Source organism: Sitophilus oryzae, unplaced genomic scaffold (assembly GCF_002938485.1).
Source record: "Sitophilus oryzae breed Bouriz unplaced genomic scaffold, Soryzae_2.0 scaffold_2026_pilon_pilon, whole genome shotgun sequence".
Taxonomy (NCBI): Eukaryota; Metazoa; Arthropoda; class Insecta; order Coleoptera; family Curculionidae; genus Sitophilus; species Sitophilus oryzae.
The window spans coordinates 122,963-140,199 of record NW_022146754.1 but is presented as its reverse complement, the minus strand read 5'-3'; the positions used below and the strand labels follow the sequence as shown (position 1 = coordinate 140,199).

The following is a 17,237-nucleotide window of genomic DNA, read 5'->3' as shown; positions in this document are numbered from 1 at the left end:
TTATATATAAACTAACAAAAGCTATATAAAAAAAACATAAATTTAATACAGATAATTTAGCACAACAGCTTGTGCTGTTTGTTCCAAATACATTAACTATTATTTTTATAAACATAATTTTTGAGAAAAGTATTAGCGTAGACTGAAAATATTGAAAAGATAAGCAACCTAATGGGCGAATTTGTGACATTGCTGATTTGATTTCCCCTTACGTCTCAAGTGCTGTACGGTGGGGACACCAGTCGTTCTGCGGTCAACGCATAAGACACTTATTTTCTCTAATTCGGCCAGCGAAAGCATATCAAAGACGGTGTGAATCTGAAAGCTGTTTGACGAAAATATCTTTGGATGAAAAATCCGCATTTATGTATTGAAAATTTATTCATTTTAAACGTAGAATAAACAACAAAATTACAAAATTCTTTTATGGATACTGAATATGTCGTATGATCCAAAAAAAATCCTTTATTTGGCTTTGAAATGGCGATTATTGACATTTACCGTTCTTTGTTTAAGTTGTTACGTTCTTTGTTAAGTTAATTTTATATTAGAAGTATATTTTTTAACGAAGTGTGCTTTTTAAGGGTGAGGTTTTTGTCTAGCCACACATCTAGGTATTTGATTGCATCTTACAACAGGTTACAGGTTTAGGTAACTGTTTCATCATCATCATGTTCAGCTTACTCAACCATTTCCAATTGTGGTGTAGCCTTCCTCACATATTTAGATACTCTTTTGGTAGTTGAGCCCATTAATGTCTATTGTTGGCTATATGGACCCAAGATATCTCTGCTAATTTTCTAATACGGTTCCATCTCAGGTTTGGTCTGTCTGTTTTATGTTTATTATTTGTATGGAGAGGGCATGTGTTTGATTTAAGTAAATCCCTAATTATCCATCTACCAGTATTGGAGTTCTCCCATTCGAGCTGCCATGCATTTAGCAGATTTTTCCGTGCCCCTTGTTTATTAAAACACATATATGTTTCATGTCTTTCTTGCAGAAGTAGGTATATCGGATAAATACCTGCTATAACCAAGGCTACATTTCCCGAGATAGTCCTATACGTGCAACATATCCTGATTGCTGCAACCTGTTGCAATCGGGCAAGCTTTATTTTATTTTGGGCTTTAGATATTGCTTGTATCCACACATGAGCAGTGTAAAGTACTTTGAAGAACTACCCTAAGCATGACTCTTCTCTCTGTGTGACAGGGCACTTAATGATTTCTCAGTTTTCAAAATGGTCATGCCTATGTGCTTTTCAGGTTTTTGTCTAGCCACACTTCCAGGTATTTGACTGCATCTTGCAACCGTTTTCAGGTTTAAGTAACCGTTACATCATCATCATTTTCAGCTTACTCAACCATTTTCAATTATGGTTTAGCCTCCCTCACATATTTAGATACTCTGTTAGTAGATGGGCCCATTGTTAGCCCAAGTTATCCCTGCTAATTTCTTAATATTATAGCTTCATCTCAGGTTTGGTCTTCTTCTGTTTTATGTATTACTAAAAATATCATACGATGCCCAATATTAGAGTAATGGGAATAAATGATAATTTTTCTAAATAAGATATATTATAAATAAATAAATAAATGCCTTTATTGTCAACAAATTTTACAATTTGTAGACAAAGGTAAAGTAAACAAGCAAACAAACAAAAGAGAATACAAAACATTATACAAATAACATTGTCAGTCTTATTGTTTAAAATAAATATTTATAAATGTTTACAATGTCAAAGAACAAAAAAATAAAAATAAGATTCAAAAATATTTAGTAAGTTTATACTAAACATCAATGATCTCTAGATAAATTTACCTCGACGGCATGGGTAAATATAGTAATAGCAAACATTAGACCAGTATTTACAAGATCAAATTCGGCGTAGAAAGCCTTGTCTAGTAAATAAGATTTCAATGCTTGGCGAAATGAAGAAAATGATGTTATGGGTTTGATTTTAAATGGTTGATGTTGATTATTGGTGATTGTGCATTTTTTTCGAGTTATATAATATTGAACTTTTAACTAACTCTTAGCATGGGGTAGGTAGATAAAGATCTTCCTGAGTGGATAAGTGTGAGATGGCCTTTCTTGAAAATCTTTATTGATACCTATTAGGCAAACGGATTCAAATATAAATAAGGCAGAAAGAGTTAATATTTCTAATTTTTTAAAAAAGTCCTGGCTGGAAAATTCTGGTTTTTAGTAACACTATTAATAAAAATGGGATTTCCTTGCATTATATACAGATATTTTTCTTAGACTATCGCGTGTTACATCCCTTTCACTCGTTAATAACTTTTCTCAAAAGAAGGGAAATATATCACCACAGATAGACCTTATTTCACAGTTATTCGTTCGTTTGTTAGGGGTAATTCCAGCAGACATATTTATTTCGTGAAGGATACCGCCAGATGCAAGAGGGTCCTGCGAAAAGGATCGATCAACAACACGAAGCGCAGGAATATAAATCACGTTATTTTTGTTGGAATCTGTCATTTTTCATTCGAGTTTATGATTAATATTGGTGAAAATTAGCCGACAGATTGGGTTTAATGGTAGATTTGAAGATTTTTTCTCGAATACAATAAAATCTGTTGCCGGTAATGATTCAAATATATTGATTTATTGTAAAACTTGGATATTAATTCTAATGGTATTTGGGCCATTTTGGTCATATTATACAAATATATATTATATTGATCACTTGTTGAATTATGAAAATATATATAAATTTGAAAAATAAGTGTAAAAAAATACATCGTGTAGTGTATCCTCGGCGTCGCTGGAAATAAAGGAAACCATATACAAATTTTGAACTGTTCAAATATTGCCACCCCTATGGTTTTTACAGTGAAGTGTCGTAAATATAGATTTTTTAATGGTTTATGTATGGTAAATACACATGCCAAATTTGAACAATTTTTGGTCAGCCGATTTTGAGTAATTAGGTATAATATCGCATCTATTTTTATACTAAAACCGAACAGGTAACAACCAAACACTTGTCAAAAACCGACATACCTTAGGTTTACAATCATTTTGTCATTGTCAAAAGTAATTTAATTTTAATATTCAAGGGAAATATAAGCATGTCAGATACACTGTCTAAGCTATTTTGCGCGTAATACCATTTTATCATGCTCTCTTTTTCTCTATGTGTATAACAATAAATTATTACTAGTACTGAATATTAAAATTAAGGTACGTTTGAAAATGACGTTGACAACTTTAGGTATATTAGGTATCTCGGTTTTTGACTGGTGTTTGATTGTTACTTCTTCAGTTTTAATTTAAAAATAGATGCAGTTTTTCTCATATTACTTTAAATCGTCCAAACTTGTCCAAAATTGTTCAAATTTGGCATGTTTCTTTACCAAAGATAGACCTTTAAAAAATATATTTACCAGTACGCTATAAAATCAATAGGGGAGGCAACAGTTCAACATTTGCATGGGATTTCCTACGTTTTCAACAACGATGCACCACCCGGTATATGTAAAACTAAAGTTCATCTTCTATTTATTAAAATTCGTGTATATTTGTATCAAATTGCGATAAATCTATTAAACTATTAAAATGTTTATTATACGTGACAGTTTTTAAATCAGAAAAAAATGTGCTCTATTATACTGTACACTAATACACTTCTAATGTAACAATTATCTTATTTAGCAAAATAAAACACTAATTCACCAAAATACACCAAAACATTTTACTTTTGCACTGGACGCTCGTTTCGCTAACCATGTTTGCATCATCAGCAGATGATTAAAACTAAACTAATATCTACAAATTGAGCGTTTATATAATCGCCCAGTAGGCATAGAGTAGGCAAAACTAGCCAAGCGAGTTAAAACCAACCAAGCGTAACAATTAATTACTGAAACTAGAGTAATAGGAACAGATACTGGAAGGAATTAGACCATTGTCCCTGTTCATACAATCTTTACAATTATTAATGTTGACACTCTCACACGCATCTAATTACAGGAAATTAACCACAAGACAGGCATTAAATTATTATTAAAGAATCAATATTTTTTACAACATTAAACGTACTTAAACAAAATTATACGGGTAGGATATAACAGAAACAATAATCAAAACCCTTTGTTTCCAAAAATGGACGCATTTCTTAAGAAGCCCGCGTTAAAAACAGAGACAAAGTTTTTTAATAAGAAGGAATTAAAGTTTCCACTTTGAAACACTAAGAGAAAATACTCTGCACTGTCAACCTAATTAGAAAGTTCTAGACTTTTGGAGCGAAAAATGAGGGCAACGGAATGCCAAAAGGGGGATTAGCCGGAGAAGGAGACACAAAAATAAATTCTGCATGCTGCTAACTTTTTAGAGCACTCTGTATAAATTTATCTATACCCCTCTTGAATGAGTAGTTTTAGTAATTTCTTGTATCAGTAATAATGTTTAGTAGTAATGCAATATGTACAGGGCATCCATTTTCGTGTGCTTTACAGGGTTTCACGCTTATGAGCAGAAGTACAAAGGTTGAAGAAATTAAAATAAAATTATTGTGTAGACCATTTAGTGCTAATTAAAAATTATCTCTTGATATTTTGTCGAATCCACAATTATTAATAAAACCAAAATAAAATTAATAAATTATATATTTTATCTCTAATTTATTATTAAAAATTTTTACCCCTAGTTATTATTACTATTAGTCCAACCTACAGCAATTTGAAATGAAAAAATAATGGTATTTAAGATCTTATTTTTACGTAAGGAACCTCCCCAAGAGAGAGGGCACACGTTTGTTTGAAACACCCTGTAGTGCTAGATTGTCTCTCAGTTTTATTTCAAAAATAAAAGGGTGAGCTCTACCAACCTGATGAGCTTTCCCAGCCTTTCTTTCCATAAAAATACTCCACCTCATATTCGACAGGTAGGTTGTAACCCTGCACGATGAAGGATTCCCATTTTCCTGTACGCAATGTGTTGATTTCATCATAAGCTTGCTTGATTCTTGATTTAATTGATACCTTCATATCTTTGAACTGAAACCAGGATAGTGAGACAGCTCCCAAGTAAATAAAGTCATGTTTATACAGCAATGGGTTTAATAACTTTTTATTTTGACTTGTACCACTTGTATTACGTCGCCGGCCGTGCAATACTTCCAATGCGACACATATGCGAAAAATCGGTTTTGTGCATAGTCATCTAGTCCTTGAGTTAAGACCTAGATGGCACTAATAACCCCGTAACAATCGTGTGTAATACCTCCTGTGTGACATGGTCCAAAAACCCGACCGTGTAATAAATCGTATGTTTTTTGTCACATTGTTTATTTTGATTGGTGGTGAAATATCTCCAATGTGCATATTGTGTTACATTAGAGGTATTACAATACACACATTGGAGATATTATTCAGCAGTTAATAATTTACCATGACCTTATAAAGATTGTTATTGATTTGTTGACAATTTCTTAACAATAATTATTAATACTAATTTAAGTAAATTATTTGTGTTTGTTTATAAAGAAAACGGTAAGATATGTTATTTGTTATGGCCTTAGAAAAAGATTTTATATTCAGTGAAGATATTGAAATAGTTGGCAGTAAATGTACAAATAATAATCTAACAGAATACAATCTTGAACAAGACTACTTCGAAAACATTTTGAATGTGAATAATGAAATCGAGACAGAAGCTTCCGATATTGACTTTGAAGTTATTCAAGTACAGGATGTAAATGCTGCACAATACTCTGATCCTAAGTTTCAAATTGTTACTGAGACGCAGATCATTAACCTATAACGAACCCGTTTATTGCGAACTTTTGTTTATAACGAACCAAATCTATATGTACGAACTTCGGTATTACTAAACGTATGTTAATTTTTTCGCAAATAACGAACCCTTTTATGACAAACTTTCGGATAAAACGAACCTTAAATTTTGATATTATCGTACGATATTTCTTTTATAATGAACCTAAAACGGTATTTTACCGCTCATGCCACCAAATATCAATTCGAAACTACAACCTATGGATCAGGGTGTCGTCCATAGCTTAAAGAGCCATTATCATCGACTTCTTCTTTCGAAAATGGTACATTTTATTGATAGTGGGGGTGAAAGTTTTTCTATCAACCTCTTGGATGGAATAAACTCCATTCCATGGAATGGCAGAGGATATCAAAACAGACAATTTTTAATTGTTTTCAACACGGTGGTTTCCTAAAAGAGGAAAATTATGTGGATTCAGACGATGACTTGACAGTAGCCGAATGGCTGAAAAAAGTTGGATAAGAAGATGATAACAATATTCTAGACAATCTTCCTTGTTCTGAAAATGAGTTTAATGAATTTGTCCATATTGCTGATAAAAAGTGTCGAATACTTGGATAATGATGCCATTGTCGCTTCTGCGTCTTCTTCAGTTTATATTGATGACGATGAGGAGGCGGAAGAGGAAGAACCTGTGAGTACAGAATTGAGGCCAGTTCCAGAGGAACTTCAACATATTGATAACGTTTGTCATTTCCTTCAGTCACGAAATACTCCGCAAAGTGTTCTTCATCAATTAGCCGAAGTAGAATTACATATTAATGATATTCATTTCACAAAAATAAAACAAACTAAAATAAAATATATTTTTTTTAAATTAGACTCTTAAGAACAGTTGTTAATGTATCTACCATATTAAAAAATATATTTTATGTACCATATCTATGTATTAATAAAAATACCACATCTTTTATATTTATCAGCATTTATCGTTTATTGCAAACTTTGCTTATAAAGAACTGTTTTCGCCGGTTCCATGAGGTTCGTTATAACCGAACATTACTGTAAATGTTTTGCACAATCTACAATTTTGCTATTCTATGCAATCTTCCTTATTTACCCAATGCAAAAATAAAACACAAGATGATTGTTATTATAACTTGGAAAGAAACGCCTCTTACATATTTATACCTGCACTTCCTGCTACGACCATGAATAAATTAGATACGAAATTAAACTCAGTCCAACTCTGTTTACCATCCATAAATCCAGGCTCTTTATCCGCTTAAGACCGAGAACGTGAAATACTGCCGCGCGGTTTTTAACTGCGAAAGCCCTCTCTATTTAAATAGGCGAAATCTTAAAGAAAACGCTCCAGCTAATAAGAAGTTTAAATATGAAAAATACTCGTAACGCTGTTTCTCTTTAAATGCATATTTCAAGAAATCCTAATTTAAATCCTTTCGTGTGATGGCCTGAAGGAAATTAAATTTCTGTATACTTTTAAGTGCAGTTTGTAAAGATTTTTATTGCTAAGAAAAACTACGGGGATAAGGCAGTATAGTATTATAAATATTTTAAATTATCTTATTATAATGAATGAGATTGTTAGGAAGAGCATTCTTGTTATGAAGCCCAAATATGTTCTATTGACAGATATTAAACCCAAAAAGAAACATTGAATAAGTACTTTCTTAGTATCCTATTTTAAAATATCTCTATTAAAATGTCTTTTGCTTCTGCAAGTGGCAGATTATACAACTTTGAGTCAATAAAAAAACATAGCTTATTTAAGAGTATTAATGGAAGAAAATAGTCACAAAGTATACGAACTGAATGCAATGAGAAAAACAAATAATGTATCAATATACAGGGTTGGTCACCATATACGACATGGAGTATTGTAGCTAAATGATTGGATTTTTACGAATTGTAAGTTTTGAGTCCGTGGAAGGATTAGAGCTACAATTTAAAAATAATTTTACAAGATACAGAGTGACCCATATAAGTAAATAATATTACAGTTCTATTTTTTTTTAAACGGAACACCCTATATATTATTGCATTTTTAGATTCTAGGATTGAAATAAAGACAATTTTGATTAAGGTTTGTCACACTTAAAACTTACCGTTTTTGAAATATTTTCAATTTTGTGAAATTGCAGTAAAAAATTTAAGGCTTCATTTCTCCAAGGGTATCAAAGTTTTTAATACAAAATATTTACTGAAATTTATAAGGTGTTTCTTTTTACCTCACTGTCTAATTCACATACAAAATTCAGTTTGTTAGTCTTTGGAGTATTTATTATTAAACAACGTAAACAGTCAATTATTGTAGTTTGAATATTGGGATCATATTATATTAATTGGTCCTCTTTTACAACCACTCATTTGAAAATGAAAATCTAATATTCTCTTCAATTTATGCTGAAACTGAACTTCATAGTATTCCTTTGTTGTATGGGCTTCAGGTGTACTGTTATTTATTTCTATAGGATCCATTGATGATTATGCTACCACTAATAGCACTATTATTTTTCAAAATTGAAGTGGACGTTCCTTCGATACATGATTGCGAGGATGTGTATGACGGACCGAAACTCGTTATTTCCACTTCATTTTTCGGACACTGACTTCGTCACTCACTTTCTTCTAAATACTTCTTCCTTTTTCTATAAAAAGTTGTAGAGTATTTATATACTTTTTTCCTATACATCTTCTTTTCGCTTTACACAGTAAGTACAACAGAAAAAATCTCTAACCAATTGCTCGGTGACAGTACAGTACAGAATTTTTTGAGGTTAGGTGTAGATAGTTCCACAACAAAAATCGATATCGTCGCGCTAGTCGCCGTAATCCAACATAGTAATTGGTTTTAATTTTAAAGTTGCTTTGGGTCGTTTAATGAAACGTCGTATTACGTTGTAGCATGTACATACACTCGTAATTTAAAAGTACGTTGCACAACGTTGTACTACGTTTGTTATTCTGTAGTACAATAAACATGCCGTCTGGCGACGTAATGACAACGGTATAAAACCCAACTTCTAACAACGTTGTGCCCTACAACGTTTACCAACGTTGTTAAAGGTCAAAATATACAACTGTTTAAGTGCAACGTCGTAGCGACGTTTTGGCTACGTAATTTGAGGTTTGGGTATGCATAGGTTAGGGAAAAGTACCAATTTCAACGTTGCGCGTAGTCAAAACTAGTCGGAAGTCGGAATTTTGTTATTTGGGTTAATTAAGGGTCGATTGGAACCAAACTCGGCACGTGGTTAGAGATACCCGAATGGAGTCTTCATACCAACAGACGGTCAGTTTAATAGAAATTTTGTGAAAGTAAATAAAATTATTTATTTTTAACTTATTACTCTTATGCCCCCATTCTATCAAGTAGAGTACGAACCAACTAAGAACATGCTACGAGCGTCATCACTTAGATATCGTTTGTCTCTCTTGCACTGGCGCGTCCATGATTAGAACCCAAGAGGGAAGGCGATCGTTTTCTATCAAGGTCGTGACATGTTCTTAGTTGGTTCGTACTCTACCTGCATAAGCTAGAGCAGGGCATAGGGATAGGAGAATGGGTGCAGATATACGAAGGTTGACAAACACAATAGGCCTCACAGGTCGCAGTGTTTTCGGCAAAGGACGGCCCTTTGTTATGTACAAAAAAAAACTTATTACTCTTTCAACATTTCAAACTACACTTTTTCAAACATGTCCTTCAAATCCTTCAATTTGCTGTTACTAAGAAGTTTCACTTGAAATATGCGCATATAGCGCAGACAATTTTTTTTTACACAATCAAATAAAACAATAACATAAAATAAATTGGATGGATTTATTAATAATAATCCTTCATAAACGAGACTTATATTGATTGGATAGATATTTTCAATTATAATAAATAGTGCGATTGTGGATAAAATACTGTCTAGATATAATAAATTGTTTCATTGATCTGATTTTCAAAACCGAAATAGTAATAATAATAAAATCAAAACCGAATTATAATTTGACAGTTAAATTGCTATAGATTAGTTTTAGGATATATATAAACAAGCATTATAAATTAAGTTGTTATTGTTGCATAGATAAGAATTAGAGTATTTAAGAGATTTTAACAAACAAACCACTAATTGAGACTTAAAATCATTTCAATGATTTAATATTGTTTATGTGTAAATTTTACTTGTTTCATATTTTTTATATCATTTCTCTAACTTAGATTTATATATTTGTTAATCAGTAGTAACATATAATTGCTCATATTATTGCTAAAACAATTTCAAATGGATATATTACTTGTAAACAGATATAAATTTCATTATAATATATAAAATAAATAGACCGGTGTTTCGTTCAAATTGAATTCGAGCAGATGTTTAATTGCAGAATTGTTTTTCAAATGCTAGGTAATAGACTAAAAAAGCAAAATAAAAGTGCAATTAAAATTAGACTAAAAACTATAATCAGTAGCATGTAATAAAAAATATAGTAAAATATAAGCTAATAAAATGTTTATCTATATTTGTTCCTTACGGTCTAAATCGGCTACTTCCTTACTCTTTAAAATAGGCTAATAAAATATTTGTATATTATAATCGCAAAACATTTTCCAATGCATGTCATCAATCATATCAACATTGAGATTAAAGTCTATAAACCTGATTAAATGAAATTTTGGCAAAAATGTTTAAATTTGTTGTATAATTTAAGATACCGAGCAGCTCTTCATTTTACTTTATAGAGCAAATGATTGTAACAGATATTTTATTTAGATTAAAGCTGCAAAAATTAGTTTAAACCGAATTATATTATCGCTATGTTGGTCACTACACGCACACTATGTGCACGTGTTCAGCAATATTGTCCTTTATTATTTGACAATTATCCTAATGTCAATCATTATTTTGTATAATATCGTGTTGTTGCTGAATCTTTGTGAGCAATTCTCGTTTTTTTTGCCTATTTTCGTAGTCTTTTTTTTAATTGCTCTTTTAAGCACAAACAGTCCTTTTAAGAACTAAATTTTCGAGTTTTGTATTGCATTTCTTGAAATTGTGCGTTGAGAATATGCCGAAGCATTAATACATAATAAATAAATAAATAACCCATAATAACGCTTAGAATAATCTTCATAATGGCTTAGTGTTTGCCAATATGTATTAAGTAAAATAAGCTATAAAACAAATAAATCAATTAGTTACTAAAATAATAGTTATTAAATTATAAATTACACGTAAAATTTCTTAAAAATGATATAATAAATATATAGTTTGTCAATTTTAAATTAAGATTCATCTCATAAATCCATCACAATCTGGCAACACTGTTTTGCACCATCGCTTGTCACTCAAAGTTGATCACGTGCGTCGGAAATTGTTTTGTGACTACCACAGATTTGTTTCTTACTGTCTAAATCTGTTAAATTTTCTGTTATTCTGAACATTCCTTGCTCATATCATTTACAAAATTTTGGGGCCAGGCAGTGCACTCGAGCAGAGCCGTACCATCCTTTTTCATCCATCAACTCAAGACACTTTTAACCCCCCTACAACTTCGTTGTAGGTAACCAAGAACGGATAAAGCAAGAATATTAATTTTGACTAGTCCAGAGGACAAACTATAGCTGGCTATATTGCCATTATATCTCGTAATATACCTCATAGTTTATGAATTATTGCATGCCAAAATTCTTTTATTTCACAGAGACTCATTGACAGATCATAAAAATTCTAAGGCACTTCTTGAAGTTTCACAAACTTCAATTTTTTTAATTTTAACTAGCTTTAAGTTTATAACCAAAGGAAAAAAATGAAAAATTACGAAATAACCTTATGTATTAAAAGTTATACACCTAACTTTTAATACATAAGGTTATTTCCGATACCGGTACTAACCTTCCAGTCGACAAAACTTAGAATACTAGAATATAAATTGAATTGATATTGTCTGATTTTAATTGTAATATAACAACAATAATTCAAAATTTATGAATTATCACTGAACAATTTTGCCATAAAGGTGTTTGTCAGGATGGCGTTCATTGAATATCTGCGCAACCCGATTGCCACATTCATTATTTTTAAAATAAAGTTCGATTATTTCCACTTTTTCTGCAAGTGAGTACACCATAATAATTGTTAAAAAGTTTAACGATATTGAGCTATCTAGCAACTACCGCACCTGATTGTTCAACCTTGTGGCAAGTGAAGAAATGCGTAAACATCTAGAAATAATAAGAAAAAAACTCATATTGGTCAAAGGCATTTATTCTTATCATTTACTCTGATAAATGTTTAAATAAACTTTTCAAATTTCGATCCTTTTTTCAAATTTTTTCAAAGATTTTCAAAAACGAGGCGGGAAAATATAGAGAATAGAAAGCTTTTTTCATTGCGGCGCCACTTGACCCCCCTTCCCATTTGAAAAAAAGTTGGAGGATGATACCCCCGCTCAGAGAGTTGAAGATTTTGCAATCATTTTTGGGATAAAAGTTGTCCCCCTCAAAAAAAAATTGACGTGTTTTTGGATTTTTTGAAAAAAAGAATACCCTGGACGTTATGCCTTGCGGAACGTTTTCGATGGGCTACCCTGTAAATTCAGCAGGTTAATTGCGAAGAGAACCTTTGATCTTACAACAATAAAATAAAACACTTATTCATCACAATACACCAAAATACTTTCTGCTGATGCTGCTAATATGTTTAACAAAACACGCATTCAGTGTTAAAAGTATAGTGTTTTGGTGTATTGTGGTGAATCAGTGTTTTTTTAAGTTAATACATTTTGGATTTTTTTTAATATATATTTTGTTAATTTATATTGGTTTTCTTCAAACTCTTTGAATTTGTTATTTTTTACTCATTATTAATCATATTTTTTCATAGTACAAAAATATATTTTTTACTCTTCTTGCTAGTCTATCTAGAAAAATGTAATTCTATTAAGTTATAATGGAAAATAATTTGTTTCCAATATAGATACACACAGTTATTGGCTCGATCAGAGCTCATATTAATTGGGTCAATATTTTAGCAACAATGCAGCCCTTAAAATAGGTTTATCATGAGCGCATTAATTTACATTACGCTTTTCATAAATAATTTATGGCCCTTTCCGTCGCCGTAAATCTGAATTAAATCTGGAGGTTATATCCATTTTAATCAATTTTCCGCTCTACGTTTTTCGCAGACTTATTCTTTTCTTTTCGATTATCCGAAAGCTACCTATACATTAACGTTCTCCCCGTGAGGAATAATTCAATTATTATCAGTTAAACTTTTAAATATGACCTAGATTGTAAAAAGCTAACCTAACCTTATAGATCTAATGTGTCCCCTTTTCTTGAGTTATAATTCATCATACAGTCTCAGGGCTAGCAAAAGCCAGTATCTGACATGATTTTACAGGTTTTTTACGTTAATTCTCTATCTCCGTAATCAGTTGTACCAAAGTTTATTGCACGAATAGTTGTAGTCTCGGCGCACTCAGTGATAAATTGTTCTAGTGTTTCCACATTTTATCCACAGAATCTGCAATCACAATTGTTTCTTTGCTTCTATCTATTGTGGTGTGCATTGAGAAGACATGGAAGAGGACTGTCCTCAAGTCTTCTTCCATGTTCTTGAGTTTTGCTTAAAGTTGGTTCACTTCCAAGAAAAAGAACGGTTCTACTCCAGTTAGTGGAGTGTTTGCCCTTTTTCTAGCTAGATCGATTAATTTTTATTACCTTCTATCTCTTGGTGGGCTGGCACAGGGTGGGACTAGGCCAGAGGGACCCGGGTGGCATTGTGAGGAGGGGTCTGGGTGGATATTTTTACGTATTTTTCACCGTAAGTTTTGGTCAATTTTTCCTTATTGATTCGTTGTTAGTTTTTGAAATCAGGAAACTACCCGTAATACAATGCAAATGTAAATATTTTAAATAAAAAAAAAAGTTGTGGGAATTACCTCAGAATATTACCTTCACTTTTTTCTGTTTTATTTCTATTCAATAATAAATAATGAACTATTTTACATATAGGTTCCAAAAATTAGATTGGTGGGACCGATACTGAACCGGTATACCCAGGGTCTATTTTTCATCTGGTCGGGCCCTAAGACCCAAGCAAAAATTCGGGCCCTCTTTTCCAATAAAATTCAAAAATTCAAGAATTTATGAATATTTTACAACCTTTAACGGGCCCCCCAGACCACCGGGCCCAAGGCCCGGGCCTTATGGTAAAATAGGCCCTTGGTATACCGTCTGGACCGAAAGACCGAATGGACTGGAATATCGGAAAGACAGTTTGAGAAATAACAGTTTTGGTTGTTGTTCCAGTAAACATATACCTCATGATGCCGTATTAAAAAATGTAAATCAAAAGTTCTCGTGCCTGTAACATTAGGTAAATACGATAAGGGATAAAATAGACTTCTCGGAATATATCATAAATCTATCCGTTACCGTTATAACGTTATTGATCTAACTTAAGATTCTCATTGTTTTTGTTCACATTTCCGGCATATTTTTGATTTCTTGTCCAACATTCTCCTTACATATGAAAAATGGAAAAAGTACTGGAAGCTGCTGTTTTTGGAGATATAAAGGGATCGGAAAGAAGATGCTATTTTACATATTTTAAATAATAGAGTAGACGCTATTGAATATCGGCCTGATTTTTACTGACATTTTAATTTATATAATATACATGAGTGATCCATGAGTAAGATGTTTTACTTGAATTTTAGATGTAATAAAAAAAGAAGACTAGATTACTAGACCAAACTGACTAGCCATGCCTTAAACATACATCAAAATAAATTACATTGCATGTTCCCGACCGTATTATACCGAATGATTGAAAAAACGGCGTCCAGAGGCTTGGAAATGAACATCGATTACATTCCCCCAAAATTATAATTTTGCATAAAAAATGACAGCGATCTTCATTTTATAGCCATCGCTGACGCAGTTTTTTTCGATCATACGGTACGTATAGTAAAATAATACAATCAACATTGCACAAAAACTGGTACCTAAATCGTTTTATACAGTTTTTTTGATTTTCATATTATCATGAATATATTTTTCTGTGCCGATTGAAACCAGTCTTCCAGTATTGATTGAAACCGGTCTTTCGGGACTGATTTAAACCGGTATACCGGTCTTGTAAAAGTCGATACCGATACCAGAATATTTTGAAAGTACCGGTCCTGGTACCGGTATACCGCAAGACTGAACATGCCTAGCTGGCAATCGCCTCTCTGATCATATAGCCAGCCCGACCCGACTTTACCTGGCACACATAGTAGGAGGACCTTATTTTCTTTGTCTAATTTTTTTATCTTCTTTAGACATTCCTCGGCCAACTTCGAATTGATAGTTACTGAGTTAATTGCTTTTAAAGCTGCTTTACTGTCGAATAAGACGGGTATTTCTTGGATTAAATATAACCTAAGTCGAGGCGACTCAGGTATAGTCGTACACAAATACAGTAAATGCAAAGAGATTTTTTGCATAACCTCATTTATGTTTGTTCATGTTTGTAAGTTGGAGCTAGGCCAACTTATACTCTTCTAAAATTAATTTTAATTTTAGTGCATTTTCAACAAGTTGGCTAAGATCTTCTAATTATTTATATCCTATAAATTAGTTACTTTTTTCTAACTAATTTAATGCCATAATACAACTGTATATTTTGCAAATAAACCTTTGTATTCTGTTTTAAAGAATCCATTATCAAATGTCAATAATTGCTTTTAATAAAACAGCCCTATATTTTACCAGTTCAAATGAGCTTTTTTGCCACTGCAATCCCCTTTCATCCATTATCTGCCAAAACAAACAGTTTGGAGGTCAACAAGCGCTTTCCTACCTCCTTCCCTACTCTATTCTCGTGACGTGTCGTTTGTTGTCCAGCCGCTCATATTTATTATTTATGTTTGCCATTATCGACTACATAAACTACCCCGCGTCCAGCAGTGAATAAATAATACACAACGTTCCACAGCCCAAGAACTTTGTTAGCTGCCCTCTCAGCAGTATACGATCTGTCATGTTTCTGTCTTGAAAAGGCCTAACAAGCCGAAACATATATGTTGAGTTAAAGTTACTCTTATTAAAAGTTTTTTGAAACATCTAAAAGCGTGCTTTATTAAAATACTAATAATAATAAGAATAACTTAGTTTACCACATTAGAATTTGATTGAAATTGAATTTTCAATAAAAGTCTAGTCTAAGATTTGATTTGAATATTCCCTATTGAGTAATAAATTTAACGTATATATTATAAGTAATTAAGTAAATAAATTTATATTATATTTATATTATTTAGTATAATTAAGTAATAAATTTAACGTATATACATTAAATGAAGCCAGATAAATCTAAGGACAGTACAGACAGAGTTTTAGAAATAAATAACTACACTAATCACTGCAATATTTAAAAGTAATAAAAAGTTTAATTTTCAATTTGTTAAAAAGAGCAACCACTCAGACTGTCTCACCTCCATACCCCATCGCAAGCGACAGGTTGAACGATCATCGGCGACCATTGACCAACTCAAAAAAGAGTCCGTCAAAGTCATATCTCACGCTCAGGAGATGAAACTGTGTCTCATCCTCATGGTTGCGACAACTCTACTTTTGAGTAGAGAGATTGCGAAGATATACTACAGAAATGATCCTGTGAAGTATGATCTTGCCGATTGGAACGCTACTTGAATGTTTCAATTCGGGTTTCAAAGTATGTTCGGCGAGAAGTATGCGGTTGCGACATCTAGGATGAAGAATTCATAATGGGTGATTTGTGCCTTAGGCGCCATCTAGGTAACACTTTTTCAACATCAGTACCGAGAAAGGGTTCTATTTAGGTACTTAACCTTGTGATGTCTATTTAGATATTGGTTTAGATCTACCTGAGTGTATCGTTGGTTGTATACTATTTTTTGGATATCGTCTGTCAAAATTTTTCCTAACTCATTGGACGGACTTTTTTTCAGAGGAATAGATTCGGAAAATCGTGTTGGTTTAGATTTTTTTTGAAAGTCAAAAGACTATTAATGGTGTAACATTATTACAGGACAGTTTTCCTTACAAAAAAATACTTTAATAAATATTTAATGGTTATTATAATGTTCTAAAATATCTCTACTTAAATAAGGAGAAGTCACTTAGCAAGCAACTTCCCTTCCAAATCTTTCAGAATATAAAGAAGAATACGATAGTATTTGGAAGGATACGGATGACTTTTTTGACGACCATCACGATGGCTATTGCTAAAGTTCGATTGACAGCCTATATATATGGACAATACAAAAATCTAATTATTTAATTAATAATGGATTTTGAGTTCGTAATGCAGAAAATAAAATCAGTCAACAATAATGTCATCATAAAAAAATAATGATTAGTGTGCATCCAGTTCTAAAAGGTTTGTCAAAGTTTAACAAAGTAATATTTAAGGACAGACGATCTT

At 32.0% G+C, this 17,237-nt stretch overlaps 1 non-coding gene across 1 annotated transcript; it reads right to left on the bottom strand.

The window, feature by feature from the left end:
• Nucleotides 1-16,247: 16,247 nt before the first annotated feature.
• On the bottom strand, nt 16,248-16,462 carry LOC115884184. The gene has a single exon (XR_004050517.1). It is a non-coding gene; the product is annotated as a small nucleolar RNA U3 (small nucleolar RNA).
• Between the last annotated feature and the right edge of the window lie 775 nt (nt 16,463-17,237).